At 43.2% G+C, this 25,287-nt stretch overlaps 1 protein-coding gene across 2 annotated transcripts in view; it reads right to left on the bottom strand.

Annotated features, from left to right (window-relative positions):
- LOC125940569 (post-GPI attachment to proteins factor 2-like) overlaps nucleotides 1–25,287 on the bottom strand; it is a 52,155-nt gene that overhangs the window by 23,590 nt on the left and 3,278 nt on the right. The window lies entirely within an intron of this gene.

Below are 25,287 nucleotides of genomic sequence, written 5' to 3'. Positions count from 1 at the left end.
CACTCAGCTGCAACAGGTCATCATCTGAGACAACGCCGCGGGTGGTATTCATAGTACGGTGTGGGGTTACTGTTAATTGGGCATCTCCAAATGACACTAGATTGGGCAGTTTCTCGTATTGTTTGAGATCACGGAGTTCCAAGAGGAGATCCCCGCTTGCCATCCTAGATGCTTTGTAGCCTGGTCCAAAAATATCAGTCAAAGACTTTGAAACAAGGAAAGGTGACATTGATCGTACCGATTTGTCTGAGGTTTCAGAGTGAATAACATGAAATCGGGGGAAATTCTGTGTTTGTCGTCCAAAAAACTGGAACACATCTTCGGTGCGCCCTCTTTTCAGACGGCGATCAGGGAGTAGGGGGAATTGTTCAGCCATAGGTATGGAGTTTTTCGGCAGCGACGCCAGCCACCCACCAAGGAGCCCAACGAGGGGACGCTGCAGGACCTGGAGAAGACAGGTCCTGCAAAACGCCAGCTGTACGCCACTACTATAACCAAATACGTATAACCAAGGGTGGTTATAACACACAAGGTTAACCCTCGCCACCAGGAATGTTGGAAGTAAATGGAAGAGAAAAGACGACAGGAAAGATTAAAGGTGAACGAGAAAGACGAAGATTGAAGAGAAGGACAGGAAAAGGCGACTGCCGATTTCCCCCGGGTGGGTCAGTCCGGGGGTGCCGTCTACGTGAAGCCGAGGCCGAAGAGGTGTGTTGCTTCCGCCGGGGGGCCGTAAAGGTCCGAACACCCGGCATCGGCTCAACCCCCAGGATCCCCCTTTCCCCGGACACGGCTAAGCCGCGCACGGCTACACGCGGGAGGGTCCAACCCTCGTGTGCTCAGGTACGTGGTGATGAAATCAGCTAGGCAGTTAAGCATTTTACCACGGATGCCGAGGTCAGCTAGGTCTCTTGAAATTCCATATCTCCACGTGGTATCATAGGCTTTTTCTAAATCAAAGAAAACTGCCAGACAATGTTGCTTGTGTAAAAATGCATATCGAATTTCATGCTCCAGTCGGACAAGATGGTCAGTGGTTGAACAACCCTTTTTATAACCGCATTGGTGAGGGTCTATTAAGTTTCTTGACTCTAAAATGAACGAGAGCTTTATATTAATAATGCTTTCATATGATTTTGCCAGACAGCTGGTCAGGGCAATGGGTCTGTAGCTACTTGCGGATGTTGGGGATTTACCAGCTTTGAGAAATGGGACTACTATTGCTTTTTTCCACTCTTCTGGCATTCTCCCAGATCCCCAGATTAAATTGAAAAATTCAAGGAGAGCCTCTACAGATGCTTGGGATAGATGTGCCAGCATGGAGTAGTGAATACGGTCGTGACCTACCGCTGTTTTTTTGCCAGCAGAAAGGACTATGTTTAATTCCTGCTGTGTAAGGGGGGCATTGTACAATTCATTTGTCGCGCCAGTAGTGGGCAGCTTCTGTTTTTCAGCAGACTGTTTGTACTTTAAAAATTCTTTTGAATAATTATCCGAGCTGGAAACATTGTGGAAGTGTTCACCAAGTATGTCAGCCTGTTCTTGTAGTGTTGTTTGTGTACCTGGACTTGTAAGGAGCGGTACTGTATACGACGAGTAATCTCCCCTAAACTTCCTCACCTTTTCCCACATTTGTTTAGAGGTGACAGAGCTGTTTATCGAAGATATGTATTTCCTCCATGATGATTTTTCCGCCTGCCTTCGTATAAATCGTGCTTTGGATTTGGCCTGTTTGAAATGTAGGAGGTTTGTATAGGTCGGGTATTTTCGCAAGATTGCCCAGGCCCGATTTTGTTGTTTTTTTGCTTCGGTGCACTCTGGTGTCCACCAGGGGTTAAGTTTTTTGTGTACAAGGCTGGATGTTTGGGGAATGGCCTTTTCTGCCGCTGAAATTAAAACCGCAGTGAACCTTTCATTGATTTCGTTAACGCTTAGCTCACTTGAAAACACTTGTTCGAGCTTTTCATTTTCTGTAAAGAGTGTCCAGTCAGCAAGGTGTACCTTCCAGCGACGCGGTTTACAATTTATAATGGGTGGTGATGATGTGAGTTTGATGATAGCAGGGAAATGGTCACTGCCATACGAGGTACTCAGTACTTCCCATTTAAAATCGGTAAAAACAGACGGTGAGCAAAAGGCTAAATCGAGGCAGCTAAAATTGCGGGAGCTTGGTGAAAAATATGTTGGCGCACCTGTGTTCAAAAGACAAATGTTATTAGTTAAAACGAAATCTTCGATAAGTTGCCCTCTTTGATCATTTTTATCGCTGCCCCAAAGGGTACAGTGCACATTAAAATCACTTACTAAAACAAAAGGCTCCGGCAACTGGTCTGTTAGATTTTCCAGGTCTCGAGTTGTGAAATGTGTATGTGGTGGAATGTACAGTGAACAAATGGTGACAGTTTTATAGGATAAAACGGTGACGGCTACAGCCTCGTACGGGGTATTTAATAAAACGTTTCGTGTAGGGATGCCGCTTTGCACAACAATAGCGACTCCCCCAGATAGACGACTGGAGTGTTCGCGGTCCTTTCGTATGACAGTAAAACCTTTAAGGAAATGTGTATATTTAGGGCCTAGATTTGTTTCCTGTAAGCAGAATGCTACAGGTGACAGGTTGTTTATTAAGTCTTTAATGTCACCTAAATTGTTGATCAGGCCTCTACAATTCCAATGTATGACAAAAGCCATACTGATGGTATTGAAAATAATAACTGATGTATATGGATTCAAAAGTTGTAGGTGACATGTGTTAAAAGGGATGTGCTATTTGCGAGAGCGGTAACCACTCAGGTTACCGGTCCCTTTCTCGGCGCAGTTACAAGAAGTTTTTCCTTCTTGGTGCGCTCCAGAGAGCGCGGATCTTTTGGCGTCAATGGCGCCGGGGTTTTCGCGTCGACCTCCATCGCCTTCTCCGAGGCGCTGGATGATCGGGAGCCAGGCGCCGAAACGCGCGTCTCGGGCCGTGAAATTCGGTTCAGCTTTGGGCCTTGCGACACTGTGGTCTGCAGGCCCGTCTTCGATGATGATGGCGCAGCACTGGCTGCAGCCATCAAGGGGGCGGATGGAGTTTCTACGGGCACACTGTGCGTGGACCCTGTAGACTCCTGAAACCGGTGTGGCGCTGCCCCCTGCCGCGCCGCACTGGCATAGCTAACTTGAGGTAAGTGCCCTAGCCTTTTCCTCGCTTCGTAAAATGAGATTTTTTCTTTTACTGTGATTGCGATGATCTCTTTTTCTTTTTTCCAGCAAGGGCAGCTCCGTGAGTAAGCTGGATGGTCTCCCTTGCAATTGACACAAAGTGCTGGAGCGTTGCAATTGTCCGAAGGATGGTCGTTGGCACTACACTTCGCGCATGTTTCTTTACCTATGCATGATTGTGATGCATGACCGAACCTCTGGCACTTGAAGCACCGCCTCGGGTTTGGTATGTATGGTCGGACGTTGATTTTCAAGTATCCTGCGTCGAGTGAAGTGGGCACAGTACTGGTTCCAAATGTTAGTATTACGTGTTTCGTGGGGATCTGTTGGTCGTTTCGCCGAAGTGTAATTCGCTGTACTTTAATAACATTTTGCTCTTGGAAACCTTCAAGCAGCTCTTCATCACTGAGATTCAGGAAATCTTCTTCTGATATTACTCCTCTGCTTGTATTTAGGGAGCGATGTGGGGAGATTGCTACATTAATGTCACCGATACTGGTGAGTTGGGCGAGCTTTTCAACTTGGTCTTTCTTTTCAGTTGAGGAGGAGGTCTCCGCTAGCCATCTTCGTGGCTTTGTAGTCAGGTCCAATCGTGTTTACGAGGCATTTCGATACAAGGAAGGGTGAGAGTTTTCTTACGCTTGTGTTGCCTTCACTATGAAGGACATGGTACTTAGGGAAGGTGTCTAGGTCGGTTCGGAGGGTAAATTGGAAAATTGCATCGGTGCGACCTCTTTTCAGAGGCCGATCTGAAAGTCGGGGGAACGCTTCTGCCATAACATGGTTTCAAAGTTCGGCGGCGGTGGTAGCCACCCACCACCGAGCCCAACAAGGGGACGCTACAGGTTACGCGAAACCTGCAGACGCCAGCTATGCACCGCCACTATAACCTAATGTACATACCCAAGACTGGATACATTACACACGGTTAACCCTTGCCGCCCGGAAATTTAGAAGTGAGAAGAAGTGAGTAGGAGACAGGACAGATGGAAAAGTGAGAGAAAAAGACAAACGATTGAAGAGGGGGACAGGAAAAGGCGACTGCCGATTTCCTCCAGGAGGGTCAGTCTGGAGGTGCCGTCTATGTGAAGCAGAGGCCGAAGAGGTGTGTTGCCTCCGCCGGGGGGCCTTAAAGGTCCAATCACCCGGCATTGGCTCAACCCCCAGGATCCCCCTTTCCCCAGACACGGCTAAGCCGCGCACGGCTACACGCGGGAGGGTCCCAACCCTCGTGTGCTCGGGTCCGTGGTGTTGCAACACACCAAACGCCTGCTGACGCAGACGCCCCTGCGGGGTTGTATTCTAACCAATTGTCAAAGCTCTATATGTGAAGAAATATAACGCATAACAAAACAGTTAAATTATGAAACATTTTATGCTAACCAATTGTCGAAGCTCAATATGTGAAGAAATATAACACATAACAACTCTATTGCCTCAGATTGATATGCTGCGGCAAATCGTTCTTGAACAAATTGATTTAGCAGCTAAGAAAATTAGATGTAAACACCTTTACCACGCCACCCCTACCATTGCTGTGACAAACATACTGCCGTAATAATAGAAATACAGTTTATACAAAACAATTCTAGATAAGCAGCTCTCAAAATACCAGTTATGAAGATGTTCAGTTCCAAACCTAGTGTTTTGCATAATGCAGATAAGCTACACTGATGTTGGCTGAACTGAAATTATGGAACATTTTTATGCTAACCAATTGTCGAAGCTTTATATGTGAAGAAATATAACACATAACAAATCTATTGGCTCAGATAGATGTGCTGCGGCAATCGTTCTTGAACAAAATTGATGGAGCAGCTATGGAAAATTTAGATGTAAACACCTTTACCACGCCCCCCCTACCATTGCTTTGACAGGCATACTGCCGTAATAATAGAAATATAGTATATACAAAGCAATTCTAGATAAGCAGCTCTCAAAATACCAGTTATGAAGACGTGCAGTTCCAAATCTAGTGTTTTGCATAAGACAGATAGGCGACACGGATGTTCGCTGAACCTAAATTATGAAACATTTGTATGCTAACCAATTGTCGAAGCTCTATATGTGAAGAAATATAACACATAACAAATCTATTGCCTGAGATAGATGTGCTGCGGCAATCGTTCTTGAACAAAATTGATGGAGCAGCTATGAAATTTAGATGTAAACATCTTTACCACGCCACCCCTACCATTGCTTTGACAGGCATACTGCCGTAATAATAGAATACAGTATATACAAAACAATTCTAGATAAGCAGTTCTCAAATACCAGTTATGAAGACGTGCAGTTCCAAACCTAGTGTTTTGCATAAGACAGATAGGCGACACGGATGTTCGCTGAAACTAAATTATGAAACATTTGTATGCTAACCAATTGTCGAAGCTCTATATGTGAAGTAATATAACACATAACAAATCTATTGCCTCAGATAGATGTGCTGCGGCAATCGTCTTGAACAAAATGATGGAGCAGCTATGAAATTTAGATGTAAACACCTTTACCACGCCACCCCTACCATTGCTTTGACAGGCATACTGCCGTATAATAGAACTACAGTATATACAAAACAATTCTAGATAAGCGCTCTCAAATACCAGTTATGAAGACGTGCAGTTCCAAACCTAGTGTTTTGCATAAGGCAGATACGATACACGGATGTTCGCTGAACTGAAATTATGAAACATTTGTATGCTAACCAATTGTCAAAGCTCTATATGTGAAGAAATATAACACATAACAAACTCTACTTGCTCAGATATAAATGCTGCGGCAATCGTTCTGAACAAAATTGATGGAGCAGCTATGAAAATTTAGATGTAAACACCTTTACCACGCCACCCCTACCATTGCTTTGACAGGCATACTGCCGTAATAATAGAAATACAGTTTATACAAAACAATTCTAGATAAGCAGCTCTCAAAATACCAGTTATGAAGACGTGCAGTTCCGAAACCTAGTGTTTGCATGAGACAGTAGGCTACACGGATGTTCGCTGAACTGAAATTATGAAACATTTTTATGCTAACCAATTGTCGAAGCTCTACATGTGAAGAAATATAACACATAAAAAATCTATTGCCTCAGATAGATATGCTACGGCAATCGTTCTTGAACAGAATTGATGGAGCAGCTATGAAAATTTAGATGTAAACACCTTTACCACGCCACGCCTACCATTCCTGTGACAGGCATACTGCCGTAATAATAGAAAAACGGTATATACAAAACAATTCTAGATAAGCAGCTCTCAAAATACCAGTTATGAAGACGTGCAGTTCCGAACCTAGTGTTTTGCATAAGACAGGCTACACGGATGTTCGCGGAACTATAATTATGAAACATTTGTATTCTAATTAATTAATTAATCCTGGTTTAATGGCGCAAAAGCGACTAAGGCTATGCTGCGCCAGTCACAAGACAATACAAAAACAATGTTAGGGCAGTCAAAGCTGTGTTACTTTATAGTTGATGTAAATAACCAGTTTCGTCTAAAAAGTGGAACAACTCCGTGAATGGCACTAGCGGGTCGTCTCCTAGTAGTAAGGAGGGGTGTAGAGGTATATGCAAGGTATCTAGATTTTGTAAAAGTTTCCGTCTCTGTGTTTCGGTATGTGGACATGTCATAATAATGTGCATTACAGTAAGTGCTTCATGGCACTTCTTGCAAGTTGGTGGGTTTCTTTTCGGAGTAGAAAATTGTGTGTTAGATGTGTGTGCCCAATTCGAAGTCGACATAAGATTACCTCATAGAACCGCTCTTGGTGACTGCATGATTTCCACTCGCCAAGCAGGGGTTTAGTCACATGTAACTTGTTGTTTATGCACGAGTTCCATTCCTGTTGCCATCTTGACGCAAGGGCCTTACGAATCGCTTGGATACTGTCTTTGTATGGAAGTGTTGTGCGAGTTATGTTTTTGAGAGCTGCCATGGACGCACATCTGTCTGCTGCTTCATTCCCTGGTATCCAAACATGGCTTGGACCCAGCAGAATCGTATGGTTCTTCCGTATTTGTTACAAAAGACCATGTTTAAGATATCACCAAGTAGGGGTTCGCAGGCGGAATTTAAATTTAAAGCTCTCAGTGCACTTACGAATCAGTATAAATTATAGAATTTTTCAGCTTCTCGGTGATAATTTTTTTTACTGCTATCCATATTGCATAAACTTCAGCGGTAAGATTGAAGCAGAATGGTGCATTCGAATACTAGTTTCCCAATTTTGCGTTGCGATTCCCACGCCCACATGTTTTTGTGTTTTAGAGCCATCAGTGTAAAATTCTGTGTAATTTTGTATTTTTCTTGGATAGCTCGGAACTCTTGTATTATGTGTTCTTGTGGGGTGTCCTTTTTCTTTAGATGTGTTAGTGTCCAATCACATAGCTGTGTGAAATCGCACCACGGGGGCAATCTTTGTGGTCTTTCAGCAGCTTGCAGTACCTCTTGAAAAATATCATAAGTCTTGCAGTATTCCTCGTGCCGTAAAAGAAGTGGCCGAATCATGTTCGGCTTATTAGTGTAATGTAAGCGTGAGTTGCATTGTGTGACGATATTGTAACATAAGTGCTGCGGTGATGACTGAATTTTGAGTACATAAGAAAAAGTAAGTAACGCTCTGCGCTGCTGTAAGGAAGGCTCATTACAGTCAACGTATAACTTGGGACAGGTGATGTCCTGTAAGCACCACTTGCTAGTCGTAGTCCAAGGTTATGTACTGGATCAAGTCGTCGAATGTAAGAATGTCTGGCTGAGCCATAAACTACGCAGCCGTAGTCTAGAAGGCTACGCACAACAGACCGGTAAATACGTAAAAGACATGTTCGGTCAGAACCCCAGTGCTTATGGGACAACACTTTAAGGATATTCAGCGCTTTATTTGTCTTAATCTTTAGTGTGTTTATGTGGGTCAGGAAATTCAGTTTGGTGTCAAAGGTTACTCCTAAAAATTTGTAATGTTGTTTGACCGGTAGTGTGGCGTCATTTAATTTCAGGACTGGGTCGCAGTATAGCCCACGTTTCTGAGAAAATAAAACAGTAACTGTTTTCTGGGTGGAGAAGCAGAAGCCATTCTTGTTAGCCCATTTTGCAAGTTTATTTATTGTGATCTGAAGCTGCCTCTCACAAGTTGATAAATTTGAGGCACGGCAAGCCACTTGCAGGTCGTCGACGTATATAGAGTGCATAACAGACGACGGTATAACCTTATTAACCGAGTTCATTTTTACAATGAAAAGTGTTGTGCTGAGAACACAGCCTTGTGGAACACCATTTTCCTGTGCAAATGTACGAGAAAGTACTGTGCCAAGACGAACCTGAAACGTTCTATTAGAAATGAAATCAGCTAGGCAGTTAAGCATTTTACCACGGATGCCGAGGTCAGCTAGGTCTCTTAAAATTCCATATCTCCACGTGGTATCATAGGCTTTTTCTAAATCAAAGAAAACTGCCAGACAATGTTGCTTGTGTAAAAATGCATATCGAATTTCATGCTCCAGTCGGACAAGATGGTCAGTGGTTGAACAACCCTTTTTATAACCGCATTGGTGAGGGTCTATTAAGTTTCTTGACTCTAAAATGAACGAGAGCCTTATATTAATAATGCTTTCATATGATTTTGCCAGACAGCTGGTCAGGGCAATGGGTCTGTAGCTACTTGCGGATGTTGGGGATTTACCAGCTTTGAGAAATGGGACTACTATTGCTTTTTTCCACTCTTCTGGCAATCTCCCAGATCCCCAGATTAAATTGCAAAATTCAAGGAGAGCCTCTACAGATGCTTGGGATAGATGTGCCAGCATGGAATAGTGAATACGGTCGTGACCTACCGCTGTTTTTGTTGCCAGCAGAAAGGACTATGTTTAATTCCTGCTGTGTAAGGGGGGCATTGTACAATTCATTTGTCGCGCCAGTAGTGGGCAGCTTCTGTTTTTCAGCAGACTGTTTGTACTTTAAAAATTCTTTTGAATAATTATCCGAGCTGGAAACATTGTGGAAGTGTTCACCAAGTATGTCAGCCTGTTCTTGTAGTGTTGTTTGTGTACCTGGACTTGTAAGGAGCGGTACTGTATACGACGAGTAATCTCCCCTAAACTTCCTCACCTTTTCCCACATTTGTTTAGAGGTGACAGAGCTGTTTATCGAAGATATGTATTTCCTCCATGATGATTTTTCCGCCTGCCTTCGTATAAATCGTGCTTTGGATTTGGCCTGTTTGAAATGTAGGAGGTTTGTATAGGTCGGGTATCTTCGCAAGATTCCCCAGGCCCGATTTTGTTGTTTTTTTGCTTCGGTGCACTCTGGTGTCCACCAGGGGTTAAGTTTTTTGCGTACAAGGCTGGATGTTTGGGGAATGGCCTTTTCTGCCGCTGAAATTAAAACCGCAGTGAACCTTTCATTGATTTCGTTAACGCTTAGCTCACTTGAAAACACTTGTTCGAGCTTTGCATTTTCTGTAAAGAGTGTCCAGTCAGCAAGGTGTACCTTCCAGCGACGCGGTTTACAATTTATAATGGGTGGTGATGATGTGAGTTTGATGATAGCAGGGAAATGGTCACTGCCATACGAGGTACTCAGTACTTCCCATTTAAAATCGGTAAAAACAGACGGTGAGCAAAAGGCTAAATCGAGGCAGCTAAAATTGCGGGAGCTTGGTGAAAAATATGTTGGCGCACCTGTGTTCAAAAGACAAATGTTATTAGTTAAAACGAAATCTTCGATAAGTTGCCCTCTTTGATCATTTTTATCGCTGCCCCAAAGGGTACAGTGCGCATTAAAATCACCTACTAAAACAAAAGGCTCCGGCAACTGGTCTGTTAGATTTTCCAGGTCTCGAGTTGTGAAATGTGTATGTGGTGGAATGTACAGTGAACAAATGGTGACCGTTTTATAGGATAAAACGGTGACGGCTACAGCCTCGTACGGGGTATTTAATAAAACGTTTCGTGTAGGGATGCCGCTTTGCACAACAATAGCGACTCCCCCAGATAGACGGCTGGAGTGTTCGCGGTCCTTTCGTATGACAGTAAAACCTTTAAGGAAATGTGTATATTTAGGGCCTAGATTTGTTTCCTGTAAGCAGAATGCTACAGGTGACAGGTTGTTTATTAAGTCTTTAATGTCACCTAAATTGTTGATCAGGCCTCTACAATTCCATGTATGATAAAAGCCATACTGATGGTTTTGAAAATAATAACTGATGTATATGGATTCAAAAGTTGTAGGTGACATGTGTTAAAAGGGATGTGCTATTTGCAAGAGCGGTAACCACTCAGGTTACCGGTCCCTTTCTCGGCGCAGTTACAAGAAGTTTTTCCTTCTTGGTGCGCTCCAGAGAGCGCGGATCTTTTGGCGTCAATGGCGCCGGGGTTTTCGCGTCGACCTCCATCGCCTTCTCCGAGGCGCTGGATGATCGGGAGCCAGGCGCCGAAACGCGCGTCTCGGGCGGTGAAATCCGGTTCAGCTTTGGGCCTTGCGACACTGTGGTCTGCAGGCCCGTCTTCGATGATGATGGCGCAGCACTGGCTGCAGCCATCAAGGGGGCAGATGGAGTTTCTACGGGCACACTGTGCGTGGACCCTGTAGACTCCTGAAACCGGTGTGGCGCTGCCCCCTGCCGCGCCGCACTGGCATAGCTAACTTGAGGTAAGTGCCCTAGCCTTTTCCTCGCTTCGTAAAATGAGATTTTTTCTTTTACTGTGATTGCGATGATCTCTTTTTCTTTTTTCCAGCAAGGGCAGCTCCGTGAGTAAGCTGGATGGTCTCCCTTGCAATTGACACAAAGTGCTGGAGCGTTGCAATTGTCCGAAGGATGGTCGTTGGCACTACACTTCGCGCATGTTTCTTTACCTCTGCATGATTGTGATGCATGACCGAACCTCTGGCACTTGAAGCACCGCCTCGGGTTTCGTATGTATGGTCGGACGTTGATTTTCAAGTATCCTGCGTCGAGTGAAGTGGGCACAGTACTGGTTCCAAATGTTAGTATTACGTGTTTCATGGGGATCTGTTGGTCGTTTCGCGGAAGTGTAATTCGCTGTACTTTAATAACATTTTGCTCTTGGAAACCTTCAAGCAGCTCTTCATCACTGAGATTCAGGAAATCTTCTTCTGATATTACTCCTCTGCTTGTATTTAGGGAGCGATGTGGGGAGATTGCTACATTAATGTCACCGATACTGGTGAGTTGGGCGAGCTTTTCAACTTGGTCTTTCTTTTTCAGTTCGAGGAGGAGGTCTCCGCTACCCATCTTCGTGACTTTGTAGTCACGTCCAATCGTGTTTTCGAGGCATTTAGATACAAGGAAGGGTGAGAGTTTTCTTACGCTTGTGTTGCCTTCACTATGTAGGACATGGTACTTAGGGAAGGTGTCTAGGTCGGTTCGGAGGGTAAATTGAAAAATTGCATCGGTGCGACCTCTTTTCAGAGGCCGATCTGAAAGTCGGGGGAACGCTTCTGCCATAACATGGTTTCAAAGTTCGGCCGCGGTGGTAGCCACCCACCACCGAGCCCAACAAGGGGACGCTACAGGTTACGCGAAACCTGCAGACGCCAGCTATGCACCGCCACTATAACCTAATGTACATACCCAAGACTGGATACATTACACACGGTTAACCCTTGCCGCCCGGAAATTTGGAAGTGAGAAGAAGTGAGTAGGAGACAGGACAGATGGAAAAGTGAGAGAAAAAGACAAAAGATTGAAGAGGGGGACAGGAAAAGGCGACTGCCGATTTCCTCCAGGAGGGTCAGTCTGGAGGTGCCGTCTATGTGAAGCAGAGGCCGAAGAGGTGTGTTGCCTCCGCCAGGGGCCTTAAAGGTCCAATCACCCGGCATTGGCTCAACCCCCAGGATCCCCCTTTCCCCAGACACGGCTAAGCCGCGCACGGCTACACGCGGGAGGGTCCAACCCTCGTGTGCTCGGGTCCGTGGTGTCGCAACACACCAAACGCCTGCTGACGCAGACGCCCCTGCGGGGTTGTATTCTAACCAATTGTCAAAGCTCTATATGTGAAGAAATATAACACATAACAAATCTATTGCCTCAGATTGATATGCTGCGGCAAACGTTCTTGAAATGAATTGATGGAGCAGCTATGAAAATTTAGATGTAAACACCTTTACCACGCCACGCCTACCATTGCTGTGACAGGCATACTGCCGTAATAATAGAATTACAGTTTATACAACACAATTCAAGATAAGCAGCTCTCAAAATACCAATTATGACGACGTGCAGTTCCGAACCTAGTGTTTTGCATGAGACAGATAGGCTACACGGATGTTCGCTGAACTGAAATTATGAAACATTTTTATGCTAACCAATTGTCGAAGCTCAATATGTGAAGAAATATAACACATAACAACTCTATTGCCTCAGATTGATATGCTGCGGCAATAGTTCTTGAATAGAATTGATGGAGCAGCTCTGAAAATTTAGATGTAAACACCTTTACCACGCCATGCCTACCATTGCTGTACCCCGCAGGGGCGTCTGCGCAAGCAGGCGTTTGGTGAGTTGCGCCACCACGGACCCGAGCACATGAGGGTTAGACCCTCCCGCGTGTAGCCGTGCGCGGCTGAGCCGTGTCTGGGGAAAGGGGGATCCTGGGGGTTGAGCCGATGCCGGGTGTTCGGACCTTTAAGGCCCCCCGGCAGAGGCAACACACCTCTTCGGCCTCTGCTTCACATAGACGGCACCCCTGGACTGACCCACCCAGGGGAAATCGGCAGTTGCCTTTTCCTGTCCTTCTCTTCAATCTTCGTCTTTCTCCCTCACTTTTAATCTTTCCTGTCTTCTTTTCTCTTCCATTTACTTCTAACTTTCCTGGCGGCGAGGGTTAACCTTGTGTGTCATAACCACCCTTGGTTATACGTATTTGGTTATAGCGGGAACGTACAGCTGGCGTTTGTGGGAATTGTGTTTACAGGTCCTACATCGTCCCCTTGTTGGGCTCCATGGTGGGTGGCTGGCGTTCCTGCCGAATGAATATTATTTTTATGGCTTGGTCCTTCCCCGCTTTACCCGATCGCCCCCAGAAAAGGGGGCGCACCGATGAAGTGTTCCAGTTTTTGGACGACAAAAGAAAACTTTCCGAGATACCATGTAGTACATTCCCAGAAACCAGAAAAGACAGCAAGAATTATGTCACCTTTCGTAGTTGCAAAATCCCTGATGGAAACCTTTGGTGCAGGCTATAAAGTGTCTAAGATGGCGAGCGGTGATCTCCTTCTGGAGCTCCGTGACAAGAAGCAATATGAAAATCTGCCTAAGCTAGTGTCATTCGGGAACATCCCGGTGACAGTTAACCCACATCGTACTATGAACACTATTCGAGGTGTCGTGTCCGATGATGACCTGATGGAACTGACTGAAGCCGAACTTCTAGAGGGTTGGAATGATCAGAATGTGATCAATGTCAAAAGAATTAAAATGAGGCGCGACGGAAAAGAGATCGATACCAAACACCTAGTACTCACATTTGGTTCAAGCAACCTACCCGATACTATCGAGACAGGGTATATGAAGATCAGGGTTAGGCCTTATATCCCAAATCCTCTGCGATGCTTTAAGTGCCAACGATTTGGCCACAGTTCTCAGAACTGCCGTGGCCGCCTCACCTGTGCCAAATGCGCCCACGAACATCCATCCGAATCCTGTGAAAACGCTCTACACTGTGTAAACTGCGATGGGGAGCATGCCGCATACTCGCGGTCCTGCCCGTCTTGGAAAAGAGAGAAAGAAATCGTGACGATTAAAGTAAAAGAGAATCTATCATTCAAGGAAGCACGAAGGCGGGTGTCGTATCTGCCAAAAAACAGCTTTGCTGAAGTGGCGCGTCAGGGGGCAGCGTCACAACAGCCACCGGCTGCTGTCCAGCTCACGCATAGTGAGCCGCCAGCGATGCCATCCGCCCCCTCGGCGGGTGCAGCTAGCGCTGCTCCGCCATCTCAGAACAAGGGGCCATCGACCTCCGGGCTCGTGGCCTCTAGGGTCCCACCTCTTGAGGCGAGGCCCTCAAGACGAACACACCGCTCGCAAGAGCGGATGCCCAGCGCCTCAGGAGAGGCGATGGACACAACCTCCAGCCAAGCGGCGCATCCAGCGCCTATGGAGCGGCGGGGGTCTCTCGACCGCTCCAAAAAAGAGAAACTGCGCATTACGGGGCCTGAGAAGGGCTCTGTAGTCTAAGTTATCTCAAACCTAAGCACACAGCACCAATCTCCTTTTCAATATGGGGACGCAAATAGTTCAATGGAACGTCAGGGGTCTTATTCACAATCTTGATGACGTTAAAGAACTCATCCGCAAATATAGTCCCAGGGTGCTGTGTGTTCAGGAAACACACCTCAAACATACGCAAACAAATTTTCTTCCACAATATTCTATTTTTCGTAAAGATCGTGATGATGCAGTCATGTCATCCGGCGGTACGGCTATTATAGTTGATAGAGGTGTTGCCTGTCGAGAACTAAAACTTCGTACGCCCCTAGAGGCAGTTGCTGTGCAAGCGGTGTTGTTCAACAAGCTAATTACAATCAGCTCTGTATACATACCACCTAACTATCAACTTCACAAAACCGAATTTCAAAATTACATAGATGAACCCATACATTGTTGCCGGAGATCTAAATGCGCATCACACTCTATGGGGAGACTCCCGTTGCGATGGAAGAGGGCGCTTAATCGAAAACTTCCTGTATTCATCTGGTGCATGCTTGCTCAATAAGAAGGAGCCGACGTACTATAGCATTGCACACAACACCTACTCCTCAATTGACTTAAGCATAGTATCCAGTACTCTCCTGCCGTACCTCGAATGGCGCGTTATTAAGAACCCTTATGGAAGTGACCACTTTCCGATAGTTCTAAATTATACAACACAGGATGAATGCGCCCCATATGTTTCTCGGTGGAAGGTTGACTCTGCGAACTGGGAACTATTCAAAGAACTGACACGTTTAGACAGGGACATTTCTCGTACCAATATCGACAATGATGTGGCTTACTTAACTAGTTTTATAATAGACGCTGCCACAAAATGCATTCAACAAACGAATGGACTGTCTAGTAAACGCCGCATTCCGTGGTGGAATGCCGAATGTCAAACGGCAAGGAAAAAAACAAAACAAAGCTTGGGGGCTGCTACGTGACTGCCCAACAGCCGAAAATCTCATTAATTTTAAACAAGCAAAGTCGCAGGGCAGAAGAACGCGTCGACGAGCTAAGAGAGATAGTTGGGAGAGGTATGTATCCAGCATTACTTCGTATACTGATGAGAGAAAGGTCTGGAACCAAGTAAATAAACTAAAAGGCCGACAGTCTCACCCTCTACCCCTAGTAAATACCCAAGGAGACAGCCTGGAAAATCAGGCAGACTTTCTAGGTGAGCACTTTGAACAAATCTCGAGTGCATCAAACTACACACACACTTTCCTACGATTCAAAGAACACGCAGAGCGACAACACATTGAACGCAAATGTGGAAGAAATGAAGCGTACAATCGCCCATTCAGTTTAGCTGAACTTCATGCATCTTTGAGTTGTTGCCACAACTCGGCGCCAGGTAGTGATCGCATCATCTATGAAATGATCAAACACTTACACTCGGAAACACTAAATATACTTCTATCCCTTTTCAATGCTATATGGGCAGCTGGATACATTCCATCTGCTTGGAAAGAAGCTATTGTTATCCCCATACTTAAACAAGGCAAGGATCCCTCTCTAGCCAGCAGTTACAGACCAATAGCTCTAACAAGCTGTCTGTGCAAGCTCTTAGAAAAAATGATAAACCGACGCCTAATCTGTTTCTTGGAAAATAACAAAATTCTAGACCCCTTCCAGTGTGGTTTCCGAGAAGGTAGATCGACAACAGACCACCTCGTTCGCATCGAGGCCAACATCAGGGATGCCTTTATACATAAACAATTCCTTCTTTCAGTATTTCTTGACCTAGAGAAGGCATACGATACGACATGGCGTTTTGGTATCCTTCGCGACCTTTCTTCAATGGGTGTCCATGGCAACATGTTGAACACAATCGAAAGCTATCTCTCTGACCGCACGTTTCGTGTAAGAGTGGGCAACAGTTTGTCTAGAACATTCACCCAAGAGACCGGTGTGCCACAGGGAGGCGTGCTTAGTTGCACGCTCTTTGTCGTAAAAATGAATTCACTTCACACAGTCATTCCACGCACCATGTTTTACTCTGTGTACGTCGACGATGTGCAGATAGGTTTTAAATCCTGCAATCTTGCTATCTGCGAACGCCAGGTCCAGCTTGGCTTAAACAATATGTAGATGGGCGGACGAAAATGGGTTTAAAGTGAACACGCAGAAAAGTACTTGCATGCTTTTCTCCAAGAAGAGAGGCGCAACGCCAATCCCTAGTATTTTTATTAATGGGGATGAACTCACTGTCAGCAGTGAACATAAATTCTTAGGAATCATCCTGGATTCAAAATTAACGTTTATACCCCACATCAAATACCTCAGGACGAAATGCATGAAAACAATGAACCTCCTTAAGCTTCTGTCCCACACCACATGGGGAAGCGACAGGAAGTGCCTATTGGACCTGTACAAAAGTCTTGTGCGTACACGTTTAGACTATGGTGCCGTTGTGTACCACTCTGCCGCACCGTGCGCGTTGAAGATGCTAGATCCGATTCATCATTTAGGTATCCGCCTGGCCACGGGTGCTTTCAGGACAAGTCCTATACAAAGCCTATACGCAGAATCAAACGAGTGGTCACTTACCTTGCAGAGGTCATACTCTAGCTTTGCATATTTTCTGAAGGTACACGCAAACCCTGAACATCCGTGTTACGCTACCATAAATGATATGACTTGCACCACACTGTTTCGTAACCGACCTACGGCAAAGGAGCCCTTCTCACTGCGTGTGAGGAAGCTCAGTGATGAAATGGGTGTCCCACTTTTAGAACCTCATCTAAAAGCCCCAGCAAAGCTCTTACCACCATGGCAGTGGCAGCTCATTAAATGTGATACGTCGTTTCTTCATGTTACAAAGCACGCTCCAGAGGCACACATTCGAATGCACTTCCTCGAACTGCAGCTAAAATACTCATGCCCGGAATTTTATACTGACGCATCGAAGTCCCATGCAGGCGTGTCTTATGCAGCCGTTGGTCCGTCTTTCTCAGAATCTGATGTCTTGCACCCGGAAACAAGTATCTTTTCCGCGGAGGCATACGCAGTAATAGCGGCTGTTAAATGCATCAGGAAAACCAATCTACCCAATGCTATCATATTCACTGACTCTTTGAGTGTAGTAAAGTCCTTAATGTCACTCCGCAAACACAATAACCCTGTACTCAACGATCTTTATTCAATTCTGTGCACTGCATACTTATCTAACCAGCTTATTGTTATCTGCTGGGTGCCTGGCCACAGAGGCATCGAAGGGAACATGCTAGCAGACCAGATGGCCACATCTCTTACAGCGAAAGCTAGCAACACTTTCATATCTGTCCCTGTGACAGACTTGAAGCCTTTTCTCCGCAGAAAAATTAGGACATACTGGCAGCAAATGTGGGACACTGAAACGTCGAATAAGCTGCATTTAATTAAACCTCAGTTGGGTAATTGGCGACCAACAACAAAAATACGGCGAACTGAAGTAATTCTTTGTCGACTTAGGATAGGCCATACCTACGGGACCCACTCTTATTTGCTGTCTGGTGCTGAACCTCCCATCTGCGTTAAATGCGGAGAGACGCTGACCGTCCTACATGTCCTGGTAGAGTGCCGCGAATCAGAAGCTGAAAGAAAAAAAGCACTTTCCTCTAGCTTACAAACAGAACGTTCCTCTTCATCCAGCAATGTTCCTTCATGTGGACTCATTTTTCAACAGCAAATCACTTTTAAACTACTTACATGATGTTGATTTATTACAAGTTCTACGCCAGATAAATTCGTAGCATGACCTCTCAACAGAGGCTACTGCTGCGATACTAGCATTTGTATGGCACGTGCCTCCTAAGCCTTGCACGCAAGGTTCCTGATGAGGCAGCAGTGCCACTGGCACTTACAAATTTTAGAAAATCATTCTTTCAAAACATGTTTTACGTCTCACAGGACATTTTAAAGCCATTGTCATAATTTTAATACATTTATGTTTTACGCACTGTACAGCGACTCTGCTTTTAGGCCCATATACAGCCGCGTTCATACGTTTCCACTTCACTGTTCAATGAAATATCCATAATCACTTGCATGGCGCTCTTTGGCCAGACCTGGCCCTTGCGCCACGAAACATCACATATCATCATCATCTACCATTGCTGTGACAGGCATACTGCCGTAATAATACAAATACAGTTTATACAAAACAATTCTAGATAAGCAGCTCTCAAAATACCAGTTATGACGACGTGCAGTTTCGAACCTAGTGTTTTGCATAAGACAGATAGGCTACACGGATGTTCGCTGAACTGAAATTATGAAACATTTGTATGCTAACCAATTGTCGAAGCTCTATATGTGAAGAAATATAACGCATAACAAATCTATTGCCTCAGATAGACATGCTACGGCAATCGTTCTTGAACAGAATTGATGGAGCAGCTATGAAAATTTAGATGTAAACACCTTTACCACGCCACGCCTACCATTGCTGTGACAGGCATACTGCCGTAATAATAGAAATACAGTATATGCAAAACAATTCGAGATAAGCAGCTATAAAAATACCAGTTATGAAGACGTGCAGTTCCAAACCTAGTGCTTTGCATAATGCAGATAAGCTAAGCGGATCTTCGCTGAACTGAAATTATGAAACATTTGTATGCTAACCAATTGTCGAAGCTCTATATGTGAAGAAATATAACACATAACAAATCTATTGCCTCAGATAGACATGCTACGGCAATCGTTCTTGAACAGAATTGATGGAGCAGCTATGAAAATTTAGATGTAAACACATTTACCACGCCACCCCTACCATTGCTTTGACAGGCATACTGCCGTAATAATAGAAAAACAGTATATAGAAAACAATTCTAGATAAGCAGCTCTCAAAATGTCAGTTATGAAGACGTGCAGTTCCAAACCTAGTGTTTTGCATAATGCAGATAAGCTACACGGATGTTCGCTGAACTGAAATTATGAAACATTTGTATGCTAACCAATTGTCAAAGCTCTATATGTGAAGAAATATAACACATAACAAATCTATTGCCTCAGATAGATGTGCTGCGGCAATCGTTCCTTGAACAAAATTGATGGAGCAGCTATGAAAATTTAGATGTAAACATCTTTACCACGCCACCCCTACCATTGCTTTGACAGGCATACTGCCGTAATAATAGAATACAGTATATACAAAACAATTCTAGATAATCAGCTCTCAAAATAGCAGTTATGAAGACGTGCAGTTCCAAACCTAGTGTTTTGCATAAGACAGATAGGCGACACGGATGATCGCTGAACCTAAATTATGAAACATTTGTATGCTAACCAATTGTCGAAGCTCTATATGTGAAGAAATATAACACATAACAAATCTATTGCCTCAGATAGATGTGCTGCGGCAATCGTTCTTGAACAAAATTGATGGAGCAGCTATGGAAATTTAGATGTAAACACCTTTACCACGCCACCCCTATCATTGCTTTGACAGGCATACTGCCGTAATAATAGAAATACAGTATATACATAACAATTCTAGATAAGCAGCTCTCAAAATACCAGTTATGAAGACGTGCAGTTCCAAATCTAGAGTTTTGCATAAGGCAGAAAAGCTACACGGATGTTCGCTGAACTGAAATTATGAAACATTTGTATGCTAACCAATTGTCAAAGCTCTATATGTGAAGAAATATAACACATAACAAATCTATTGCCTCAGATAGATGTGCTGCGGCAATCGTTCTTGAACAAAATTGATGGAGCAGCTATGAAAATTTAGATGTAAACACCTTTACCACGCCACCCCTACCATTGCTTTGACAGGCATACTGCCGTAATAATAGAATACAGTATATACAAAACAATTCTAGATAAGCAGCTCTCAAAATACCAGTTATGAAGACGTGCAGTTCCAAACCTAGTGTTTTGCATAAGACAGATAGGCGACACGGATGTTCGCTGAACCTAAATTATGAAACATTTGTATGCTAACCAATTGTCGAAGCTCTATATGTGAAGAAATATAACACATAACAAATCTATTGCCTCAGATAGATGTGCTGCGGCAATCGTTCTTGAACAAAATTGATGGAGCAGCTTTGAAAATTTAGATGTAAACACCTTTACCACGCCACCCCTACCATTGCTGTGACAGGCATACTGCCGTAATAATAGAAAAACGGTATATACAAAACAATTCTAGATAAGCAGCTCTCAAAATACCAGTTATGAAGACGTGCAGTTCCGAACCTAGTGTTTTGCATAAGACAGGCTACACGGATGTTCGCTGAACTGAAATTATGAAACATTTGTATGCTAACCAATTGTCAAAGCTCTATATGTGAAGAAATATAACACATCACAAATCTATTGCCTCAGATATATATGCTGCGGCAATCGTTCTTGAACAAAATTGGTGGAGCAGCTAAGAAAATGTAGATGTAAACACGTTTACCACGCCACCCCTACCATTGCTTTGACAGGCATACTGCCGTAATAATAGAAATACAGTATATACAAAACAATTCTAGATAAGCAGCTCTCAAAATACCAGTTATGAAGACGTGCAGTTCCGAACCTAGTGTTTTGCATAAGACAGGCTACATGGATGTTCGCGGAACTATAATTATGAAACATTTGTATGCTAACCGATTGTCAACGCTCTATATGTGAAGAAATATAACACATAACAAATCTATTGCCTCAGATTGATATGCTGCGGCAATCGTTCTTGAATAGACTTGATGGAGCAGTTCTGAAAATTTAGATGTCAACAGCTTTACCACGCCACGCCTACCATTGCTGTGACAGGCATACTGCCGTAATAATAGAAATACAGTTTATACAAAACAATTCTAGATAAGCAGCTCTCAAAATACCAGTTATGACGACGTGCAGTTCCGAACCTAGTGTTTTGCATAAGACAGATAGGCTACACGGATGTTCGCTGAACTGAAATTATGAAACATTTGTATGCTAACCAATTGTCGAAGCTCTATATGTGAAGAAATATAACGCATAACAAATCTATTGCCTCAGATAGACATGCTACGGCAATCGTTCTTGAACAGAATTGATGGAGCAGCTATGAAAATTTAGATGTAAACACCTTTACCACGCCACCCCTACCATTTCTTTGACAGGCATACTGCCGTAATAATAGAAAAACAGTATATAGAAAACAATTCTAGATAACCAGCTCTCAAAATACCAGTTATGAAGACGTGCAGTTCCAAACCTAGTGTTTTGCATAATGCAGATAAGCTACACGGATGTTCGCTGAACTGAAATTATGAAACATTTGTATGCTAACCAATTGTCAAAGCTCTATATGTGAAGAAATATAACACATCACAAATCTATTGCCTCAGATATATATGCTGCGGCAATCGTTCTTGAACAAAATTGATGGAGCAGCTAAGAAAATGTAGATGTAAACACGTTTACCACGTCACCCCTACCATTGCTTTGACAGGCATACTGCCGTAATAATAGAAATACAGTATATACAAACCAATTCTAGATAAGCAGCTCTCAAAATACCAGTTATGAAGACGTGCAGTTCCGAACCTAGTGTTTTGCATAAGACAGGCTACATGGATGTTCGCGGAACTATAATTATGAAACATTTGTATGCTAACCAATTGTCAACGCTCTATATGTGAAGAAATAAACCATAACGAATCTATTGCCTCAGATTGATATGCTACGGCATCGTTTCTTGAATGACTTGATGGAGAAGTTCTGAAACTTTAGATGTAAGCACCTTTACCACCGCCACGACTACCATTGCTGTGACAGGCATACTGCCGTAATAATAGAAATACAGTTTATACAAAACAATTCTAGATAAGCAGCTCTCAAAATTGCCAGTTATGACGACGTGCAGTTCCGAACCTAGTGTTTTGCATAAGACAGATAGGCTACACGGATGTTCGCTGAACTGAAATTATGAAAATTTTGTATGCTAACCCAATTGTCGAAGCTCTATATGTGAAGAATATAACGCATAACAAATCTATTGCCTCAGATAGACTATGCTGCGGCAATCGTTCTTGACAGAATTGATGGAGCAGCTATGAAAATGTAGATGATAAACACCTTTAACCACGCCACGCCTACCATTGCTTGTGACAGGCATACTGCCGTAATATTAGAAAAACAGTAAATTGAAAACAATTCTAGATAAGCAGCTCTCAAAATACCAGTTATGAAGACGTGCAGTTCCGAACCTAGTGTTTTGCATAAGACAGATAGGCTACACGGATGTTCGCTGAACTGAAATTATGAAACATTTGTAGGCTAACCAATTGTCAAGCTCTATATGTGGAGAAATAGAACACATAAACAAATCTATTGCCTCAGATAGATATGCTGCGGCAATTCGTTCTTGAAACAGAATTGATGGAGCAGCTATGAAAATTAGATATAAACACCTTTACCACGCCACGCCTACCATTGCTTGTGACAGGCATACTGCCTGTATAATAGAAAAACGTATATACAAAACAATTCTAAGATAAGCAGCTCTCAAAATACCAGTTTATGAAGACGTGCAGTTCCGAACCTAGTGTTTTGCATAAGACAGATAGGCTACACGGATGTTCGCTGAACTGAAATTATTAAACATTTGTAGGCTAACCAATTGTCAAAGCTCTATATGTGGAGAAATAGAACACATAACAAATCTATTGCCTCAGATATATATGCTGCGGCAATTGTTCTTGAACAAAATTGATGGAGCAGCTATGAAAATTTAGATGTAAACACCTTTACCACGCCACGCCTACCATTGCTGTGACAGGCATACTGCTGTAATAATATAAAAACGGTATATACAAAACAATTCTAGATAAGCAGCTCTCAAAATATGAAGACGTGCAGTTCCGAACCTAGTGTTTTGCATAAGACAGGCTACACGGATGTTCGCGGAACTATAATTATGAAACATTTGTATTCTAACCAATTGTCAAAGCTCTATATGTGAAGAAATATAACTATGTGAAGAATATAAACCATAACAAATCTATTGCCTCAGATTGATATGCTGCGGCAATCGTTCTTGAACAGACTTGATGGAGCAGCTATGAAAATTTAGATGTAAACACCTTTACCACGCCACGCCTACCATTGCTTGACAGGCATACTGCCGTAATAATAGAAATACCAGTATATACAAAACAATTCTAGATAAGCAGCTCTCAAAATACCAGTTATGAAGACGTGCAGTTCCGAACCTAGTGTTTTGCATAAGACATAAGACAGATAGGCTACACGGATGTTCGCTGAACTGAAATTATGAAACATTTGTATGCTAACCAATTGTCAAAGCTCTATATGTGAAGAAATATAACACATAACAAATCTATTGCCTCAGATAGATATGCTGCGGCAATCGTTCTTGAACAGAATTGATGGAGCAGCTATGAAAATGTAGATGTAAACACCTTTACCACGCCACGCCTACCATTGTTGTGACAGGCATACTGCCGTGTTAATAGAAAAACAGTATATACAAAACAATCTAGATAAGCAGCTCTCAAAAATACCAGTTATGAAGGCCGTGCAGTTCCGAACCTAGTGTTTTGCATAAGACAGATAGGCTACACGGATGTTCGCTGAACTGAAATTATGAAACATTTGTATGCTAACCAATTGTCAAAGCTCTATATGTGGAGAAATATAACACATAACAAATCTATTGCCTCAGATATATATGCTGCGGCAATTGTTCTTGAACAAAATTGATGGAGCAGCTATGAAAATTTAGATGTAAACACCTTTACCACGCCACGCCTACCATTGCTGTGACAGGCATACTGCCGTAATAATAGAAAATACAGTTTTATAAGACAGATACAAAACAATTCTAGATAAGCTCAGCTAACAAATCTAAAATGCTGCAAGTTATTGATAGACATGTGCAGTTCTTGACAGAATTGATACCTAGAAAAACAGTGTTTTTGCATAAGTTCCAAACAGATGCAGATAAGCTACACGGATGTTCGCTGAACTGATAATTATGAAACATTTGTATGCTAACCAATTGTCAAGCTCTATATGTGAAGAAATATAACACATAACAAATCTATTGCCTCAGATAGATATGCTGCGGCAATCGTTCTTGAACAGAATTGATGGAGCAGCTATGAAAATGTAGATGTAAACACCTTTACCACGCCACGCTAACCATTGTTGTGACAGGCATACTGCCGTGTTAATAGAAAAACAGCATATACAAAACAATTCTAGATAAGCAGCTCTCAAAATACCAGTTGTGAAGACGTGCAGTTCCGAACCTAGTGTTTTGCATAAGACAGGCTACATGGATGTTCGCGGAACTATAATTATAAAACATTTGTATGCTAACCAATTGTCAAAGCTCTATATGTGAAGAAATATAACACATAACAAATCTATTGCCTCAGATTGATATGCTGCGGCAATCGTTCTTGAACAGAATTGATGGAGCAGCTATGAAAATTTAGATGTAAACACCTTTACCACGCCACGCCTACCATTGCTGTGACAGGCATACTGCCGTAATAATAGAAAAACGGTATATACAAAACAATTCTAGATAAGCAGCTCTAAAAATACCAGTTATGAAGACGTGCAGTTCCGAACCTAGTGTTTTGCATAAGACAGGCTACACGGATGTTCGCGGAACTATAATTATGAAACATTTGTATGCTAACCAATTGTCAAAGCTCTATATGTGAAGAAATATAACACATAACAAATCTATTGCCTCAGATAGATATGCTGCGGCAAATCGTTCTTGAACAAGACTTGATGGAGCAGCTATGAAAATTTAGATGTAAACACCTTTACCACGCACCCCTACCATTGCTTTGACAGGCATACTGCCGTAATAATAGAAATACAGTATATACAAACAATTCTAGATAAGCAGCTCTCAAAATTCTA

The sequence above is a fragment of the Dermacentor silvarum genome, chromosome 10 (genome assembly GCF_013339745.2).
Source record: "Dermacentor silvarum isolate Dsil-2018 chromosome 10, BIME_Dsil_1.4, whole genome shotgun sequence".
NCBI lineage: Eukaryota > Metazoa > Arthropoda > Arachnida > Ixodida > Ixodidae > Dermacentor > Dermacentor silvarum.
The sequence above is the reverse complement of the archived record's forward strand: the minus strand, read 5'-3'. Positions and strand labels throughout refer to the sequence as shown.